At 36.7% G+C, this 22,336-nt stretch overlaps 1 long non-coding RNA gene across 3 annotated transcripts; it reads right to left on the bottom strand.

Moving 5' to 3' along the window:
• Window positions 1-3,777: 3,777 nt before the first annotated feature.
• On the bottom strand, window positions 3,778-22,043 carry LOC109085742. Of its 3 annotated transcripts, none has more exons than XR_006153460.1 (5): window positions 21,930-22,043; window positions 5,341-5,469; window positions 4,946-5,018; window positions 4,481-4,636; window positions 3,778-4,385 (listed from the first exon to the last, which is right to left on the bottom strand). It is a non-coding gene; the product is annotated as an uncharacterized LOC109085742 (long non-coding RNA). The 3 variants fall into 3 exon arrangements; XR_006153459.1 differs by lacking the exon at window positions 21,930-22,043 and adding an exon at window positions 5,876-6,304; XR_006153461.1 differs by lacking the exon at window positions 21,930-22,043 and adding an exon at window positions 5,707-5,846.
• Between the last annotated feature and the right edge of the window lie 293 nt (window positions 22,044-22,336).

Raw genomic sequence — 22,336 nt, 5'->3', positions numbered from 1 at the left:
AAGTGCAATATGATTGGTTATTGCTACAAAGGGAGTAGTATTCTCACCGTTACAATTATGATTAAAATACTGATATGTTAAAATTGACTTAAATTGATCTAGGCTTTAAAATGGGACCATATCACACACAAAATGCAACTATTCTAATGTTAACAGGTCAGTATCTCTTTGTATTGTCATTTTGAGGGAATTCAAATGCTATTGTTATTTTACTGAAATGTCATGTACATCCATCAAGAGCATCAACCATGTTAGGTTGACAGAGATCGAGGCATTGGTGTCTGTTTATGCTGATCTCAAGCTCATATGCATTTCAAAGCATCACTCTGCACCCTGTTATGCTTGTACAGCTGCTGCTCTGGCAGCAAATATACAGTGGTGTGAAAAAGTGTTGGCCCCCTTCCTGAGTTTGTCACACTTTCAAAATATCACACCTACATACAACAAAAATTAGTAAATAAAAATGCGTATTTGGTGTGCTGTCCGGGGAGAGGGCTCCGAGCTTGGCATTTAGCCCAGACCCAAGCGCTCCCCCCAAGCGCTCCCCCCAAGTGTTCTTCCCCGTGCTGGGTTAGGAACAGGCTGAAGGTGAGGAGTCGGGGTGGTGGAGGGATGCTGAAAGACTAGAAATAACGAAAGTAGGACTGCTTTGATTATTTATAGGGGTTCTCTCATGCGCTGATTGGATAGATGGATGTGATTACTGATGATGAATTGGTCGTGTTAATTATCTGCGCGTGCTCCTCCCAAAACTTGTTAATAAAACATCAATTAATGTTTCAGATCATCCAACAAATTTAAATATTAGTCAAAGATAACACAAGTAAACACAACATGCATTTTAAATGAAGGTTTTTATTAAAAAAAAAAAAAAAAATACATGGCCCTGTGTCAAGAAGTGATTGCCCCCCTTTAAAAACTATGGATTATCACACCTGAGTTCAAGCCTGAGTTCAATTTCTCTACCACACACCCAGGCCTGACTAATACTCAATTACTGCCACACCTGTTCGCAATCAAGAAATCTCTTAAATAGGACCTGCCTGACAAAGTGAAGTAGACCAAAAGATCCTCAAAAGCTAGACCTCTTGCTGAGATCCAAAGAAATTCAGAAACAAATGAGAAAGAAAGTAATTGAGATCTATCAGTCTGGAAAAGGTTATAAACCCATTTCTAAAGCTTTGGGACTCCAGCGAACCACAGTGAGAGCCATTATTCACAAATGACAAAAACACGGAACAGTGGAGAACCTTCCCAGGAGTGGCCGGCCGACCAAAATTACCCCAAGAGCACAGGAACAAGAACATCCAAAGAACTGCAGGCCTCACTTGCCTCAGTTAAGGTCAGTGTTCATGACTCCACCATAAGAAAGAGACTGGGCAAAAAAGATCTGCATGGCAGAGTTCCAAGACGAAAACCACTGCTGAGCAAAAAGAACATAAAGGCTCATCTCAGTTTTGCCAGAAAACATCTTGATGATCCCCAAGACTTTTGGGAAAATACTCTGTGAACTGACAAGACAAAAGTTTAACTTTTTTGGAAGGTGTGTGTCCCATTACGTCTGGCGTAAAAGTAACACCGCATTTCAGAAAAAGAACATCATACCAACATAAAATGTGGTGGTAGTTGTGATGGTCTGGGGCTGTTTTTGCTGCTTCAGGACTTGGAAGACTTACTGTGATAAATGGAAACATGAATTCTGCTGTTTACCAAAAAATCCTGAAGGAGAATGTTCATCCATCTGAGCGTGACTTCAGGCTGAAGGGAACTTGGGTTCTGCAGCAGGACAATGATCCAAAACACACCAGCAAGTCCACCTCTGAATGGCTGAAGAAAAACAAAATGAAGACTTTGGAGTGCCCTAGCCAAAGTCCTGACCTGAAGGTAGTTCATGCTCAAACCCTCCAATGTGGCTGAATTACAACAACAGATAATAGATTAGTGGACCAAAATTCCCCCACAGCGCTGTAACAGACTCATTGCAAGTTATCACAAACGCTTGATTGCAGTTGTTGTTGCTGCTAAGGGTGGCCCAACCAGTTATTAGGTTAGAAGGTAAACACTTTTTCACACAGGGCCATGTAGTTTTGGATTTTGTTTTCCCTTTATAATAAAAGCCTTTATGATCCAAAACATTAAAGCGTGACAAACATGCAAAAAAAGAAATCAGGAAGGGGGCCAACAATTTTTCACACCACTGTAGCTTATGAATACCTGCTATTTTGAATATGACAGAAATTAAAGAATTGAATGGTTAAAATGGATTGAACTGATCCTACAGAAGTAAAATGGAAAACAGAACCCAGATTGTGTTCTGTTTGATGCGTTTATTTAATCGTTTATTTAGGGCTGCCAATTTAACATTAATTTAGTATAATTATCTGTTTATCTATTAAAAATAAAAGCATTTCATCACTGACCCACATAATTCCAAAACACCTAATCTACTAACAACACACAATAAAAATAAAAATAACAATCATCATCTAAATTCTCTTAACAACAAATATTAATATACTGTATGCAATTTATGTAGTTATTCATTAAAGCATTTATTGAGAGCCCTAGATTTTTTTTTTTTTTAACATGGTTCTGTTTTGCATTTCAGTTTCTTGCTATGAACCCAGTTTTTTCCCTGGCCAGCTACTGGCATGACATTACACAGATTGAAAACGAAAGGCTAAATTTTGATGTTATACAGCACTAAAAATATGTTTTTAGAAGTCACCATTTCATGTCAAAGGTTCTGGAAAAAAATAGAGTTCTGCACTGTTATATAAAAAGGATATATATTTGTGTAATAGGAAAGCAGGAGAAGTGAACAGAGAGTTCTTTATACAGGAGAAGAGACCCTATAAACCACATGTACCATATAAGCCCACCTGTTTATTTTTTTTATATATATGAATGATAGACAGCTTGTTTTACTGCAAATGTCTGTCAGTCACTGTAGGTTGCTTTAAAAAAAAATCTGTAAAAAGACCGTTTTTACTGATACAAACTTTTAAAGATAGATCTGTAGAAATAAAAACTGGATAACCACATTAAATTGAACCATTTGGGTCAAAGACAAAGTTTAATGTTTTGTCTATTATTATGATACATAAATATGATTCTTTTCAAGAGGCTTTATAAGAAATGGTTCTATTGATAACCCACAAAACAAGGAACCACATATAAAAAAGCATTAACTAAATTCATTGCATTTGGAGCATATCCAGTTCATTACCTTTACCGACTTACAAAAAATAAAAAAGACTGGCTACCCACAAAAGGGGGACGGAATGTGATCCAGATTACTGGGGGAGCGTATTGAAAGTTTTTATATTGGGCCCAACAAATGCTACAGTTGCTGTGCCGCTCCAGGAAAATAAGAGAGGGTTCACAAATGTGATGCTTTGTCAAAAAAATAAAATAAAAAAAAATGTTAAAAAGAAAAACCTGAAACGGACAGTGAAAAAGTGGGTCCTGATAGATGATCAACCAAAGAAAAGAGAAATCTCCTGACTTTCTTAAAAACTGTGTTTCTAAAACTATATACATATATATATATATATATATATGTGCTTAAAAAAAAATCATATCCAAAAATTAGCGTTTTAATTAACTAGGCTGATGAATGAAAACATGCATCGAAACTGAAGTGTTTATTTAATAAAATGCAATGGTGGGTTTACAGTATTTGGAATATACGACATGTATATAAAAAATAATATATTACTAATAATACCACCACCACAGATTTTCAAAAAAAAAAAAAAACAACAACAATGTTTGAAAAAAAAACAAGTGTTTCAATGGTAGCTTAATCATCAGCTTGCTAAGAATGATTCGAATTGGGTGAGCTGAATCGCTTCCCCAAATAAGAAGCAGATGTAGACCATAAAGTTCTAACTTGAGGCCTAGAGAGTTAATATAATAGGCTTTGGCCAACTTTGTCACTTACAGCAATGTACAGAAACACTGTAAGTTTCATTTGCACACCCTCTGTACTCATTCAGCAATTAATAGCAAAGATAACAATACAAAGTACAAAGTTTTGATACATTTTCATGCATAGTAGTATTTTTCATGTTAATGCTTTGCATATATTTTCCCATAAAAAACACTTTGTCCTCAGACAAATACTGAATAGTGTGAAAGGCATATGGTTAGTCCAGTTACTTCATATTCTGTACAATCAAATCTTGTAAGAGAGATGGATGGAGGCCAAGTATTATATACCGGTTTGCTCTGAAGTCTTCCCACGCTCTGGAAGGTCTGTGCTGAGGGACAGATACGTATTGTATTGTTCATATTGTATCTCTAAGTTGGCAAGAATGTCTTTCACTCTGCAAAATCTTCCACTTTCGTCTTTGCTGTTTCAGCTCTTTTGTCCCCTCCCTCTGTTTATCCACAAATTAAACAAAAAGGAGGTTTAAATCAATTAAAACGGTGTAAAAAGAAAAATGAATGTGAGGAAACGGGTTGTTTCGGTTACCTTCTGATGACACCAACATCTCAAAGACGCATTTATTTCTTCCACAAGCTTATATAAACCATCTTTTAGTTGTCCATTTACATTCTCTGATTCCCTCATGATTCTCCTCAGTTTTCCATTAACCCTGCAGATTTTTCTGTGGGTGGACTGTTGTGTCTGTGAGCACATCAGAAACAAACCAGCAGTTGAGTGACAAGAATGGAGGAGAAACTTGTCTTTAAATAGGCTTGTTAAACTAACAAGTTGCATCTGTGTCTATTTGCTGTGAAGAAACCCCAGCTTTCCCTGCACTTCATATGGAAGAGCTCTGTAATGAGTGAGAAGGGCAGGCCAAAACATTTACTTACCCAATCTTAGAAACTACATTTGCTCTTTCCGTTTGAGAGAGAAACATGACTAACATTTGAGTAATCTCCTGAACAACATGGAATTTGTTTAATAGATAAGCATAAACATTTTTCTTACATTTTGTTGGCTCCTTCAACATGCTCACATTTCTTATTGTGCAGTTTGAATTTAGTTGTTCAGTCATAGCCTCCTGCAAAGTACAAATACAATTTTGTTACGTTTAATTTTTTTTTGTTTTGTTAATGTTTAGAACATTTCATTTTGTAGAAAATACATGTTTATTAGCCATGGTTCATAAAAAAGTCAGTTTTTCTATCATGTGGCCTATTTTATTAATATATAATGCCTGGAACAAAACCATATTTTTTTTACAGAAAACTCCTGCCCATTTTATTGTAAATTTAATAGCATTTTATTTATTTATTTTTTCACACAAGTGAGAATAGGCCAATATGAGATAAGCTGTTAGAATCCAGTCACCTACATGGCACACGTGTAATTTTGATACTTACAACGTGCTTCAGCTGAATCTTAATGATATTGCGGTAATCCTCGGTGATCTGTTTTTTATTGTGGCCACTTTCACAGGAAAACGCAAGAGGTAGTATAATAAGCATCAAAACAGAAGTACCAAGACGATGCTGCGGATAAAAAAAAAAAAAAACACATGCACATGTGTAACCATTCAAAGTTACAGTGTTAAACACACGGTTTCATTCAGTGGTATGCATGATTTACGCGTAGCCTACGCACCACTCAATACTTTGCCATTCAATAGGATCAACCTGACTGAGCTTTCAGGATGATCATTTCCATAAGAATAAACCCTCGTGAACATTCACTTTCGTAATAAACATGCTTTTTTGTAAATCACTTACGAGTTTCGTTTTGATTGTTGCTTACAATCACTGGGAATCCCCAAGTAATGATAGCTATAAATACAAGCTTTTCCCTGTAGCCGGGCTCAAACTGCGCTGTGCTCGTGAAGGTAAGAGTAGCCTAATGCATTAATTCAGCTTGTTTCCTTGTGCAACACTGACAACTTACCATTGGTCATTTTTGAGCCATATTCACATGCAGACCGAAGCCGTCACTGCAAACTCGTTTCAAGATGAACAGATGGAAATGCATGCTTTCCTACTGATTTTCCACGTGAATCAGTTTGGTGGTCAGTTGTTTTATTGACTCGAATGCTTTCCCCGTCTTTAAGACATTGAAACGCTCATAGTCCATTGGAATTAAACTTCCGTCACTGCTGGATCTCATCGCTTTCGTTTTGCCTCTGCATTGGCTGGGGCTATATCGCTTCGAGACATGCTCCGTGTGAGTTTGAATCGAGCGGAGAGGACAAGTTACCAAAAGGAGGGGCCTTCCCGGTTTCCACATGACAGCTGGTGACAGCTGCAGTCAGTCTGGTTTGATCGCATTATATCGTCGGAGAACATCATGTGCGTGACTAGCTGTAAACTAGCGAGTATATGTCAATGTCTGTGTCAACGACCCATTAAAGTTGGTTTCAGTGTTTGGTTCATTTAAGGAATTCCCCCAAAAATATTGTTATCCAATTAGTGCGATGATCCGCGCACCTCAAGTGGAACAGATTCCACTGAATCTTATCGCAATAAAAGTCAAGTGACTGTCAAGTGCAGTATGACGGTGCTGTTTTTCGTTTATCTTCTGAATCAGATTCTAGTCTGGAAAGACAGACAGATTCTTAATTAGGTTTTGGTGGTGATAAACATTTGGGATTCTGAATCATTTTATTGTTTTTTGCGGGGCCCCAGTGCGGATTGCACCAGCGGGCCCTGTTTGAAATTGTCATTTGTATGTTCTTCTATTTTATTTGTGCTATTTACACAATGTTTACTTTTTTCAAGTTTGTAGGTAGCCTATAGAAACCGAATAATCAAATGTAAAATAGCACTGCATAGTCTTCACTGTAAAAAAATAAATATACAGTCAAACCAAAATTTATTCAGACACCTTCAACATTTTTCACATTATCCCAGTTTATTTGCTTTAGTTTAGAAAATGGTTATAAAAATATGACAAGAACTCAGAGTTAAACTGTGTCAGAACAAGTTCATCTTGATGATGTCAGATAACTTTGATGGAAAGTTATGTAATGGATTACAATCAACCAAAAATTCAGACAACTGATAGTATGACAATATTTGCACAACTATCAATACTTTGACCAATTACCAAGCAATGCTACATTTTGTTCAGTATGTGGTGTATAAAATTTGCATTAGCAATTTACTTACACTATGTACCCAGGGGCGGACTTACCCATTAGGCAAAGGTAGGCGACTGCCTTATACCCCCAAAAGGCAGGGGTCCCTTAAACTGCTTTTCATATACGAGATGCGCATTAAGCGCGGACACGCGAACGGTTGCTGTTTACGGTGTTTATTACCACGACAATCGTCTGCGTGTCCGAGCTGAACGTGCTTCTTGTGTATCCTGCTTGTAGCAAGTGAAAAATCGTATGCATCTGAAGCTGACTGGTGCACGAGCGCGAGGTCTCTCTTTCCCAGCGCGCGCACACCTCTCTCTCTGCGTCTGCTCTGTTCAGCGAGCGGGTGAAAGGAGCTGCGCTTTCAGTTAAAACACAGAGGCGTTGCTTCTCTAATTTTACATGCAAGTATAGTCGAAATCACAGCACAGCTATTGTCTTTATCTTATGTGTAGCCTTTTTGATATTATCAGACGACGGCACGATAAATCAGGCTTTTTGTGCAGATTAACATCTTGGAAGGGAGAGCTGGTTAGTCTTATTGGGTCGCGTTTCAGTCAGTATTTCATATTCATCCCGTTGTCTGAGAAAAAAAAACAGTCAAATATATAAATGAAAACAGTTTTGAGAATTTAGCTGAATCAAAATACAGTATGTGGCACAGAGAGGCAAACAAATGAAATAATAAATAATAAATGTACATTTTGCATGTTCAGAAGAAGTGAGCTGCCCTGTCCTGCAAAAATGGTTTGTGTAAGTAAATTGCTCAGTGCAAAGAAAGAGAAGTAATGGGAACTTAGTATTTCTATGTTTTTTTGTTTTTTTCTTTCATGTGTCTAATAGACATGAACAAGTTCTTTGAAAAACATCTATGACCTATGAAACATGTCTACTCTTCATGCTCTATGGTTTCACTAATAATAAACATATATTACATAAAGCATCCATATTTGTCCATGCCCAGATTAAAAACTTGAGGGCCCGGTTTCACAAACGGGACTTAGCTTAAACCAGGACTAGGCCTTAGTTTAATTAAGATATTTAAGCAACTTTTACAAAAATGTCTTAGAAGAAAATGTTACAGGTGTGCATCTTGACACAGAAGAATCATTTTTAAGATATGTCAGAGCAAGATATTTTCAGTTGAGACAGCTCAAACAAGCATTTTTATCTCGGACTAGCTTAAGCCTTGTCTGTGAAACCATGGGGAAAAGTATTAATTTAAGGTACATTTAGAACAGATAAAAATGTGTGTTTAAATTGTGATTATTAACAAGTTAACTCATGACAATCATTCAGTTAATCACGATTAAATATTTTAATCGATTGACAGCCCTAAGTTAAAATGACTAAAATATAATGTAGGCTTACGCTGGTAACTCATCAGTGGACTTTCCTCGCCAATATACGCTATATATTTTTCAACATTTTTCTTCAGAAAAGTTTCGATTGCATTTTCATCATTTTACCTGAGTAAAGTATCATTTATGAGCTGAGCTCCTTTGTTTACAGCCATTACTGGGGAAACCACTATATTTATGATGTTCCAAAAGCACCTCCTACTGGCAGAGAATGAATGTGCAATTTCAATAATCCAATCTGCTGTTATTGTTCAGACCAATGCGAAAATTCACCCACATACTTTTCTTAAAAAATTGCTTTAAAAAGGTTCAATTGTGAGGTTTATCAATTTATAATTTATTTAGTTTTTTGTTAAAACTAAAAAACGGTAAATCAATTGCTGTTTCGTGGTCTACAATGTGAAATAATAAAAGTCCGCTAAATAAATAAATGTTAATGTAAATGAAAGAATCCCATTATAACATGTACATAAAAAAAAAAAAAAAATGTAGAAACATTGGACACAACAATGTGGCACCACTGTGCAGCAGCAAGCATCACAACAAAAAAGGAACCTCAAGGTTAATCTAGGTAAATGTGTGCAAAGGTATAGGGCCCCATTCCTATAAATACACAAACTACATAAAAGTGATTGCTTTGCTTGAATGCATATGAATACTATTTAAGTTGTGTGATGTTTGCACAGTAGGTCTAGGCCTTGCTTATTGACGTCTCAAAACTTTGGGTAACGTTCTGGCAAATTTCTCTTAAAGTTTATGAACAAACGTTCTCCTAGTAGCGTGATATAATATTTGTTCAGAGTTATCTGGTTTTAATAATGTTCTCAAAACCTAACCGAACCCAAAAAACAATATTTATATATTGTTCTTTGAACTTTTTTCCAAAACATTTTAACTGGACGTTCATCTAAAAATAGGTTTGAATGCTACCATTTACTTCAGAATGTTCACAGAACATTTAAAAGTAACATTCCAATAATGCAAAATTATTAAATGGAATGTTACCTTAACTTTTGCACCAAGAAAAAAAAAGAAAGAACAAACAAACAAACAAACAAACAAACAAACAAACAAACAACAACAACATTCAAACCTGGATGTTTAGAGAACATTTATAAATACAATTTTCTTAACTTAATGGGAACATATTATTATTAGCACTAATGGATTACTCAATGAAACAAAAGTTGGCTCCCTGTGTGTTCTGGTTAATCAACTTTTAACTGTAGTGATGACAAATGTTGAATGCAGTCACATTTGGCAGTGAAATCTCAAACAAGTCCAGTCAAATTTATTTATATGCTTCTCTTAATGTTTTCAGCTAATTATACTTCAGAAGAACTAAAACGAATAATAAAAAAAAATAACAGTGTAAACTAACAATAACAGAAAGAATAAAAACTAACTACAAAATAAAATAGCCTAATTTAAAATATAAACAAGAAAATGACATACAGTATGAGCTGCTGTTGGTGCTGATAGGCCTTGCCCAAAAACATATTTTTATGTCTAAATGAAAATGCAATGGATTATTTTCAAATCCTCCAGCTTTAAGCCACAGGCAATAATTTTTAAAGTTATCTAAACATTTTAAGAACAGATAAACATGAATGAGCTTTCATGACTTTCTGACATTAAATTACACATTTTCCTAGAATTCCTAATATGCATTTCAGAAATAAGAACAGATTTTAAAAAATGAACACAAACAAAGGTACAGTAGCATCGGAGAAGTGTCTCATGTGAAAGCAAACATGAGTCACACAAGCAGGAAATAAAGATGCTGCGTAATTCAAAACATCTGTCACAAGCTCTGTCTGCTTAAACCTGGGTACCTGGATGATTTATCAGACAGGATTGTACTTGCTTCTAAAACACAATGATTCACTGACCAACTATTTCTCCACCTTTGCAGAAACTGTTGTGGTTTCTTGTAAGACTGCAATCAAAACAAAACAAACAAACAAACAAACAAAATGAAAACTCAAATTTTTAAGATAGTGAAAAAACACTTAATTAGATGAATAGATAGACAGACAGACAGAGTTGAGGTAAAAGTTTACATAAACTTGCAGAATCTGCAAAATGTTCATTATTTTACCAAAATATGAGGGATAAAAATTTAGTACTGACCTGAATAAGATATTTTACATAAGACATTTACATAAAGTCCACAAGAGAAAATAATAGCTGAATTTATAAAAATGACCCTGTTCTAGTGTTTACATAGGCTTGAGTCTGTCTTACTACTGTGTTGCTACCTGGATGATCCACAGCATTTTTTTTTTTTTTTCCTTTTTTCTGATTGCTGTTCATGAGGCCCTTGTTTTGTCCTCAACAATTAATCTGCCAGCTGTACTTCAGAAAAAAATCCTTCAGGTCCTGCAAATTCTTTAGTTTCTCAACATTTGTGTATTTGAACCCTTTTCCAATAACTGACAACTGAGGGGCTCATATGCAACTGTTAAAGAAGGTTCAAAAGGTCACTGATTCTCCAGAAGGAAAAATGATGCATTAAGAATCAAGCGTACAGTATGTGAAAACTTTTGAATCAGGTAATTTTTATCAATTCAGCTAATATTTTCTCTTGTGGACTATATGCAAATGTCTTTCATGTGAAATATCTTATTCAGGTCAGTACCCAAATAAAAAAATAACATCCATTTTGTATGATCCCTCGTATTTTGGTATAAAATAATTAACATTTTTGCAGATTCTGCAAGGTGTATGTAAACGTTTGACCTCAATTTTTTTTTTTTTGTGTGTGTGTGTGTGTGTGTGTGTCATAATAATAAAAAAAAAATATATATATATATATATATATATATATATATATATATATATATATATATATATATATATATGGCAACAGAAATGAAGAATAAAATTGTAACAATTTTGAGGATCACACAAAGATAACTGCATACTGAATAATGCACCCAAAGAACACCAGTATAATATTTCCTGTTTGGATATTGAATCAGAACAGGGTTTTATTTTGATCAGCAGTTAAGCCATTAAGCACCAGTATCATATTTTAATATGCAAGGCTTATATACACATCAGAGATGTACTGTACACACATGTCTCTCGAAATGTCTTTAGCCCAGTAAATGTTCATCTTGAAATTTCACTAACAATGAAATAGTTGTTCTTACATTTACTTTATAAAACCCAGCAAAATATTTCACCGCAAAAAGATTTTTAAGGATTAGACTAACATGCCTTAATTTTATTAATTACTAAAAACAGAATAAACTGTTAGTTAGAGGGAAGAATGAATAAAGTAGATTGATAACAGGTTGATAATTGAGAAATTCATGCAAATATGAGATTTAAAGAAATTGAGACTTATTTTCTATCACTTAAATACACTGGAATATTTAATGACTTGATTGCAATACCAAAATGCTTAAGTGGATCTGTTTTGTTTGATTATATTTATAATTTGTATTATTATTACACGGTAATAATATACATAATAGTGCAGACATACATAGAATTACACAGTAAAGGTGAATTAACACAATATAAGAAAAACAGAAAAATGTTTGTATGTATATCTGCAATATCATGTAAGTTTATACTATGTGTGTACTTTCTTCTGCACTGGAAGCTCCTGTCGCCAAGTCAAATTCCTTGTCTGTGTAAACATACTTGGTAATAAAGCTCCTTCTGATTATCTGATTCTCACATTATAATAACCCTGCCACATCACAGGACACTTTCATTTATTTACTTGAATTAGCCATTTGTTATGCAAAATAGCCTGTATTTTAAAAGCTGAATATTGCAAACCAGAAATCTGAGTACAGAAATCTTACCAGAAAATTACTGGTAGAAGTTAAATTAACTGTTTATTAAATTACTTGAGTAAAAGTGCACACACATACTTTAATATTTATTGTATTTAAGTATGAAAAGCATGTGTGTGGGGCTGCTGATGTTAGTGATGATAGGCCCCTTTTGAAGCACTGCTTCAGGAAACTTCAAAACTTTTGCGAATCATTTGTTTCGAAATGCCCTGTGTCCCAATGTTCATATCCATCCTAGTATGTGAGATTTAAATAAGTGTGTCCCAAAGCATAGTATGTTAAAAAGAGAACACTATGCCAAAAGTCCCTGGATGGTTTACTATTTCAGGACGATTTTTGAATTGTTCTCAGTTTGATCAATTTGTAGACATGAGACATTTATGTAATTAAAATGATGAGTACTAGTTAACAGTCTTATTGGCCTGTTTCAACAACCTCTTCATAAAAACAAACAAAGCAAGCCCTTGTAATTTAGTAACAAGTGGTATCCGATATCGGTGTTTATATGCACATGCTGCTGCTGCTGCTGCTGCTGCTACTACTACTACTACTAGCTTCCCGTTTTAAGCGTCTCTCTTCCAGAAATGATTTGTAGACCTCCTGAGAAACCCTGGGGCTATTTTTTTTTTTGCTGCATGCCAGTTGGGTCTGTCATTTGCAAGTGCCTCCCAGTTGTCCCGGTTGATGGAGAAGGCCTGAAGATCCCTCTTAATGACGTCTTTAAAATGTAGATGGAGGCGACCATGTTTGCGGGGGGCGTTTGCCAGCTCGCCATATAGCAAGATTTTTGGGAGGCGGGTGTCATTCATTCGATAAATATGCCCAGTCCAGCGGCGGTGGCATTCACGAAGGATGGTGTACAGGTCACTGGAACCAGTTCTCTCAAGTATGACAGAGTTTGGCACATGGTCCTTCCAGCATACACCCAGTATGGAGCGAAAGCAGCGGAAATGGAAGGCGTTAAGGCGATTTCCGTGCCTCCTGTATGTTGTCATTGTCTCGCTTGCATATAGTAAGGTGCTAAGTACACATGCATGGTATACATGGACTGAGGAGCAATGAGAGGTACTTGTTGTGCCAGACACGCTTGCTCAATTTTCCAAACATTGATGATGCCCTCCCAATGTGCATGTCAAGCTCTGCATCAAGGTTATTGTTGTCTGATACTGTGGAACCCAGGTAGGTGAATTTGTCTACCACAGATAGACATATGTTGTTAATGTATACTGTAGGGTTCAAGGTTGCAGGTTGATCAAGGATAACTGTCTTTTTAAGACTAATCTGCAAACCAAACTCTAGACATGCAGCAGAAAAAGATGAGCAGAGTAGTTGTAGATCTGCCTCCGAGTGGGCAACAAAGGCAGCATCATCACCAGAACATGGCGTACTTTACTCTTCGCCCGCAGCCTGGCCAGATTTAACAGTTTTCCCTGAGCTGCAGGTGTGTAGAAGGATACCTGAGTCATCAGGGAAGGCACGGCGTAGTAAGGCAGAGAAGAAAATTCCAAAGAGGGTAGGTGCAAGGACACATCCCTGTTTTACCACCACACCTTATTATCTGGAACCCTTCAGAGCGAGTGCCTTCAGACTGTACGGTTGCCTTCATGCCCCTCATTAAACTCAGTAACCACCTTCATTAACTTTGAAAGGCAGCTAAGTCTTTGTAGGATGAGAAAAAGTCCAGATGGACTAACATAGTCAAAGGCCTTGGTCAAGTCAACAAACACCAAGAACAGAGGTTTATGCTGTTTATGCTGATGTACACTTTTCCTGTAGTTGACAAACACAGAACACCATGTCTGCTATAGAGCAGCCAGCACGAAACCCACACTGGCTTTCAGGGAGGATACGGTCAGCAAGAATTTGTAGACGTGGTAGAATATTACGAGCAAATATTTGCCAGCAAGACTAAGCAGACATATTCCTCTGAAGTTGTTACAGTCTGTACGGTCCACCTTGTTCTTGTAAATGGTGATGATGTTGGCATCTCTAAGGACATCTGGGAGATATCCACTGTTCCAGCACATCACAACCAGATGATGTAGGACAGAGGCAAGAACATCACCACCTGCCTTATAAGCCTCAGGGGAGGCCGTCAGCTCCGGGAGACTTGTTATTTTATCTACAGTTTGTTAAAGGTAGAATTCTTTAGTGAATTTAAGTAGCGCCAAGAAGATATTTATTCTCACACTTGTGGTCGGTTCAAGGCAACTGTGCCTAGTGTGAGTACACCCTTCTAACTTGCAAGCCCCAGACCACTGATTCATCAAACATGCTTTCTTGCAGTCGGTGTTCTTCTGACTTTATATTAAATGAAGTGACGAATATGCTTAGGAGAAAAGTGTACAGTTTAATTAGGAAATGTAGTGGAGTAAAAGTGAAAGTTGACAGAAATATAAAAACTCAAGTAAAGTGCAGCCAAAAAAAATACTTAAGTACTGTAATGAAGTATTATTACTTTGTTACATTACACCACTGGTAGTTACACAAGCACAGAGGATTCCTTCTGCATTTGATACTTGACAGCCAAACAACCAGTTTCCCTTTCTCTTTGATTGCATTGCATTTAAATCTAGAACAGTAAATGTGCAGATTTAACACCTGCAGTCAATAATTATAATTTAATGTGAACAGTAAATCTAATTCCATTCCGCATAAAGCCTCTTTAGAAATTGAAAAAGGCATAGAAATGATTATGACAAAAATGATCAACAGGAGCCTCAAGTGTATGAACTGCAAACTAGTATTAGTTAATTGATTAATTAATTATGGTGTTTAAATCAGTGTGTCTTATGCTCTCAAATATACAGGATATTAACTTTCTATCACTAAACTTATACTTATCACATTTGACACATTGATTTGCAGGCTGTTATTTTCATGAGTTCAGTGAAGCCAGATGTTAACAGGGGACACACAGTAAGAATGGTGGTATATTTACTAGTCCACTCAATTTTGAATATCTGCAAGTTCCTTCAACAGGATCTTTAGCTTTATCTAAGGTATGAAATGGAAAGTTTGGGTGAGTTTCTGACAGTGCATGAACAAATAATAAATGCACCTTTGTCTTAGAGTCAACATGAAACTATTATATCATTATTATTATTTTATTCATTTTACATCTGTAATGTCATATGTTTAGATCAAACAAGTTATTAGGAGATAAAAAAAGCAAGGAGGACTGGTTTTAGCCATTAGAAATTGATTGAACTATAAATGTTCAATACTCAAATAGAGCCAGGTGGTTGGAATGAAGGTTTGAGATGCAAATACTTATCCAGTATCCTGTTTACAAAATCCACCTGCCTATTTATAAGGGTTCATGCAGGGTTTGGCACTTTCTTAAGTGCCTGAGGTGTAAGTCATAGGTTTGTTTTGGCATCGCAAACAGGCAAGTAGTAATTCACATATTTGTCTCTGAAAGGCATGTTAGCCTTATGTGTAATATCTAATCATCACATAACTCTAGCATACTTGGACTTACCTTATATTACCTTACTGTTGTTATAATGTATTACTTTACTGGCATTTTGGTTTCACTGATGAGTGTCAAGGTGTCACTGTTACTCTAACACTTTTTGGGGGGTTTTTGATATTAATTTAAGACTGTGGGAATGGTTTCTAGTCATAGTCTCCTCCATCTTCTATTCTATACTTTGACATGAACCCTTCATTTAAGATATTTAAAGAAAATTTAAGTGAACTCGACATTTGTTTATTCTAAACAGCCTGTTCATCCAAAAAGCTGAAAATGTAAAAATTATATATTTGAAGTATCAACAGGTTAATAAACTTTTGAAACATTTCCAGCCAAATATTTACACACTATCCAAGTCAGTAGTTACACAAGCACAGCCAATCCCTTCTAGATTTTGTACTTGACATTCAAACCACTAATTCCCCTTCCTTTTCAGTTAAAGTCTAGAACAACACTTAATGTGCAAATTGAACATCTTTAGTCAATAACTACAATTTAAATAAATAAATAAATAAATAAATAAATAAATTCAAACAATAAGGCACAAAAAAAAAAAATTCAAAACAATAAGGCACTGTGTTTTAATATGAATGAATTTTGCTGTATTTGATTTTCACAGGTGTTTTACTATTTTGAATTATGCATTGCATTTTATTGTGTTTAAGGAAATGAATGAAAACTCAATAAAATTAAGAGAATGGCATGTGTTCATGTGTTCAGGCATATCCTACATTATAGGGACAAAATTTTCCCACTATATCCAAAATCCTTGTCCTTGTGGGGAAATTTTTTGGTTCCCATGAGGAAACCAGTTTAAGGGACATCCCCTTACATTATACAAAAATATTTGATCACAAATGCCATGAATGTCTGATTAGAATCATTAACTTGTGGGATCTTCCATCGGGGACTGTAATGTTTAATTTATGGCATGTCCATGTCAAGGGTGAAGAGATAAGAGGTCATCCTACCAATGAACCAATAATCCCCTGAATGCATTTAGCACATATTTTTCCAGTTTCCATGACTACTGCTTAAAGGGCCTCAATAAACTCTTCCCAAGCTTCCTCTACAAATTCTTCAACACATTCTGTGAAAAATGTATGTATGTAGGTAGTGTTGGTTTTTAGCTGAGTTAACTCTCCTACCAGGATTTTTCTGTCTCCTATAAATTTAATTTTTTTTTCTTTAGTCTTATTATTCTATGTCTTGTGTGAAAATGTATTGCTTATTTAGTTTGTAATTTGTGTTATGTTTGGATTTTTGTTGGACGGATTTGAATGTTACTTTTATTTTGTTATTGTTCATTTATCATTAATAATTGTACACTTTGTTTTATCTTGTCTATAGCTTGATGTCAGATGTCAAGATTTTTTATGTAGACAATTGAGTCCTTTTATTGAGTATTGAAATAAAATAGTTTTATCCATGTCTCTGCCCTCCTATCGTGGGAACAAACTTGGGAGCCTTCCCCAACAACAGTAATTATTGTAGTTGGTTTAAGAGGCAAACTGGGCCACTTTTTTCTTCTCTTCTCCAGTATTGTTCCACCTCTTTCATACTGTGAATTATGTGTTAGGCCACACGAACATCCAGGCTAAAGCTAGTGCAGATGGTTCTTCGGAGTTAGACATAAATGGTGAAACATTAGATTGGATCCACACAGAGTTAAGTCAAGTCAAGTCTGCTTTATTGTCAATTCTTCCCCACATGTACAGTACATACATACAGATAAATGGAAATTGTGTTTACTCTCAGACCCTTGGTGCATTCAGATTACACTAACAGTAGAACATTAAATACACATAATAAAATATAAAGTACAACTATACAAGGGGGAAGACTAAGGTTCAGAGTTCAATGGTGCATGGGGAAAAAGAGGGGGGGGGGGGGCAGGGAGGGAGTTCATGCCTGATGAATGAAGCGGTCCTCTGATGGCAGCAGACTGAAATGGAGACTCCGCAGTCTCTCCTTGAGAGATGGCAGCAGACTGAAGAAGCTGTGTGACGGGAGACGGGTTCCATAAATGTCCTGGAGGGGTTCCATAAATGTCCTGGAGGGAGACACCAACGATCTTCTCAGCTGCTCTCACTTTGCGTTGAAGAGTCTTCCGTCAGGACGCGTTGCATGCGCCATACCACACAGCGATGCAGCTAGTCAGGATGCTCTCGATGGTGCCTCTGTAGAAGGTGCACATGATGGGGGCCGGGGCTTTGGCTCTTCTCAATTTGCAGAGGAAGTAGAGATGCTGCTGTGCTTTCTTGGCCAGTGCTGCGTGTTGTCAGTCCAGGAGAGGTCCTCTGAGATGTGCACACAAAGGAACTTGGTGCTGTTCACTCTCTCCACAGTCGCACCATTGATGGTCAGAGGAGCATGCTGAGTGTGCACTCTCCTGAAGTCAACAACAATCTCCTTCACCTTCTTCACGTTCAGCGAGAGACTGTTGTCACTGCACCACCCGGCCAGGCGGCTCACCGGCTCGGTAGTTTTGTCTCATCTCTGTGTGCTAATGAGCCCCACCACAGTTGTGTCATCCGCAAACTTAATAAAGAGGCTGGAGTTGTGTGAAGGTGTGCAGTCGTGGGTCAGCAGAGTGAAGAGGAGGGGGCTCAGCACACACATCCTTGGGGGGCTCCGGTATACAGCGAAGAGTTGTATTTGCACAGCAAAGTATTGAGCCCCAGCTGGACCAGTTTGTTAATGAGCTGTTGAGGGATAATTGTGTTGAATGCTGAACTGAAGTCTATGATTAGCATTCTGACATATGAGTCTTTTTTTCTCTAGATGTGTGAGTGCTGAGTGAAGGGTAGTGGTGATGGCATCATCGGTCGAGCGGTTGGACCGATATGCAAACTGGAAGGGGTCCAGGGAGGGGGGAGGGCAGACTTGATGTGGTGCATGACTAGCCATTCAAAGCACTTCATGAGAATAGGGGTAAGTGCAACTGGATGGTAGTCACTGAAGCAGGATTGAGATGGCTTCTTCAGTGGCTGTTTTATGCCTCAAAGCGAGCGAAGAAGTTTCGCAAAATGTTTTTACCTCGTGTTGGAAAATTAATGTGTTGGTGTATTTTTTGGGAACACACTCTTTAAGTCTGCGTGGTTGAAATCCCCAGCCAAGATGAGAAAAGCATCAGGGTGGGCTGTCTGCTGCTCACTGATGTGCTGGTACAGTTCATTCAGGGCCTCATTCCTGTTGATGAGTTCAGCATGCTGAATATTCTCTCAGCAGATAGAACGGCCGGCAATTAATAATCATAAACTCCACCAGGGGTGAGCAGTGTTTGCAGACCACAACAGCATCGTGACACCATGCATCATTGATGTAAACAAAAAAAACCTGCCACCGTGTGATTTACCTCCCGTGACGAGGACTCTGTCCGCTCGATAGCATGTCAGCTGATCGAGCTAAATGGCACAGTCTGGAACGTTATTGCTGAGCCATGTTTCCGTGAACACAAAAACACAGTCTCTTACAGTCCTCTGAGTTGAGCGTAGTAATCGGATGTAGTCCAGTTTATTGTCCAAAGAGCATACGTTAGCCAGTATGATTGTGGGGATAGCTGGGTTGTGTGGGTTAGGCGTTAGCCTAACCCGGATACCTCCGCGCTTCTGCCCCTCTTCTGCTTCCTCTCACTACGCTTGTGGCGCCTCCGCTGTATCTTCAGCATGCAGCAGTGGGGGTCGGTGATGGTGAAGGCCTCTGGAGCAGACCGAGATCCCGCAGCTCTTCAGTGTGCGCAGAGTTTAACTCTAAAGAAGTGGTTCTGCCGACATAGAGCATAAACTCATGACTGTATGTGGACTTAGAGACAGGTAGACGCGATGAAGACGTACAAAAACACTGCGACTCACAAGACAAAAAAAATGGAAACACTGTTCTGACGGGAGCAAGAGAAGCCACTGCATGTGGTCGCGCCACCATCTTGAGTTAATTAGTATTCACGTGTATTCACGTGAATACTGATTATTCATGTGTATTCAAGTGTCAAATATATGTATTCACGTGTCAAATATACATAGCATGTAAATACATCTTAGGGTTGAAGGAAATGTCTGTAAACTTAACGGAGAAGGTTATGGTGATTTTATGGCAGGACGTTGTTTTTTTATTTTTTTGTTTTAATTATCTTTTTTTTTATTATTCTTACAGTGTGAGCTGTAAAAATGTATCTGAATCATATATATATTATATAAAATTTCTTAAATAATATCACAAAACAATAACAAATAAACATTATATAAATACATATCAATTTCTTAGCTGATCTGGTTTAATTTGTACAATTCAGTCTTATTTAATTAAATAATAGCACAAATCAATATTTCATATACAGTATATTCATTCATATCTGAATTGTTTTATTTTGTTTTGTAAAGGTTACTACAAATGGAAAAATGGAAATTCCATGACCAAAAAGTGCATATATTTAAACATGAACATGTCAGTCTTCTCTGAATGAAACATTAGAAACTTCCTAAATTCTTCTGGTTTTCAAGTCAAGACGGAAGAAGTCTCCACACCCTTACTGTGATTCACAAGGCACACACACACACACACCCATCCCCTCACACAGATAACAGATAACTCATTCATATGGCAGTTATGTTTTAACGATATCTTGCGGTTTACAAATCAGTGCACATAGTTGAGGGTGTAGTCAACTAGTATCACTTTTCTAAACTGTACACATTGTGTTACTCTATTTTAAACCATTATAAATTCTTGGTCAGCACATTTTCTGATGCGGTGAAGCAACTTTTGCCGTTACTGTATTACGCAAATACTTAGACCAGGATCAGGAAGCTTTCATATGCTACAGATGAATGTTGAATGCTGAATACCTTCCCATGACACTCTGAGGCACTTTTAAATTCCGCCAGTTCAAATTTCCAGCCAAACAGACACAAGAGTAAAAGAAATGCATGTAATTCTGTCAACCAAATCTGCAGCTCCTGCCCAGACAAGTGTGAAAAAGCAGAGGTTGATAAAAGAGAAACCAAACCAATTCCTGCAAACTCTTGCCATGAGAACGGTCTATATCATATTAATTTATACAATATGTTTAACAAGACAAATAACTTATGTGATGTATCTGTATTTGTACTCAATTGTGTAATGGATTAGTACAAAAATAATAATTAAATTGTGTAATAATTGTGTGTTCTGCACAATTATGTGCAAAAGCTTTCTTCTGCAGGGCAACCTTAAAAACTTTTGCATTTTGAATACAATCTGAACATTACATTAGCTCATTTAGAGACTGAGCAAAAGTAAGCAAATTATAGTATTAAGTGTGCAGATACTGTTTCTACGCCACAGACTTTGACATGAAAAAGAGGTTTACAGTTGCCTTAAATATGTTGGGAATTTAATTAAGATAGTTTATATTTTCACAGGTTATTTTGGCATTTTGCCTCATAAGCAAATATTTATCAAGTTGTCTCCATGATTTTGACATTTGACATTTAATGGTGCATAGTGATGTCTGTTGAATGACGCAAAGTGTTCGGCAGAATTTATGACTCATTGAAAGCTTTGGAAACATTACATGATTAAGCCAATGTATGATTTACATACCTGACTGGTGGCCATGCTATAAAAAAGATGGCTGTGTATTTAAGAGCTTTATTAGGTTTTGTCTGCAATATAATTTTACAGGTTTGTGTAAACCAGTTTAAACAAATAAGCATATTAAAAGAGCAATCTTTCTTTCTTTCTTTTTGAAATAGCAGATTAATTGCAGGCATTACTAAAGTACTAAAGCGTTATCTCAATCATTCTATATTTCAGCCCTAACAGCTCTAATATAAATATAATAATAATAATAATACTAACATCATAGCCTATTAAGCAAAACTTTTTGAGCAGAATCTTTTCAATGAACCGATTGAATGATAACTGCTTGCTCTGGAATCAGACTGATCTGGGGACATCGGTAGTCTCATGGCAGTTTGTGATATTGTCATAAAATTTAATCCATTGATTCTTGTTCATGGACATGAATTTACTCTTTTTTTTTCTGTCACTCAGCACAGTGTTTCAGTGTTTTGTACCTGCACCACATTTTTTCTTTCTGCCATTTGGGACCACAGACACTGTAATCTTTTTTTGTTATCCATTTTTTAAACTTTAAGTGCCATATTATACTGCACTACTCAACATTAAATCAATAGATTTTATGCTTGTTTTTCTGTAGGCTACTCACCATTGTAAACTCATCATCAGGTTCCTTTCAGTGAAACTATAGTAAATATATTCTCCCGGTTAATTAACCAGACTGTATTAGTTAAAATACAAAATACTGGTGTGATAAATGTATTTAAATGATGTTTTATTAACAAGTTTCGGGAGGAGCGAGTCAGATACTTCTAATCATAATCAACACCGGTGGAGCACAATCAAGTTAATCAACACCATAGTATTAATACAGCTGGCTTACCTCTATCTATTGACGGTTTATCAGCATCCCTCCTCCACCCTATCTCCTCACTTCGAGTTCTATGAAGGTAAAATGACGTCATAAAGATTTGCAAACGCAGGGTAATATTTGTGGAAGGGGTACATAAGACTGTAAACGTAAATTAAATTTGCATGCGCAACAGAAGCTTTGTA

This window comes from Cyprinus carpio, chromosome A24, assembly GCF_018340385.1.
Source record: "Cyprinus carpio isolate SPL01 chromosome A24, ASM1834038v1, whole genome shotgun sequence".
Classification (NCBI taxonomy): Eukaryota; Metazoa; Chordata; class Actinopteri; order Cypriniformes; family Cyprinidae; genus Cyprinus; species Cyprinus carpio.
Note: the sequence above shows the minus strand (reverse complement) of the source record. Positions and strands in the feature narration are given on the sequence as shown.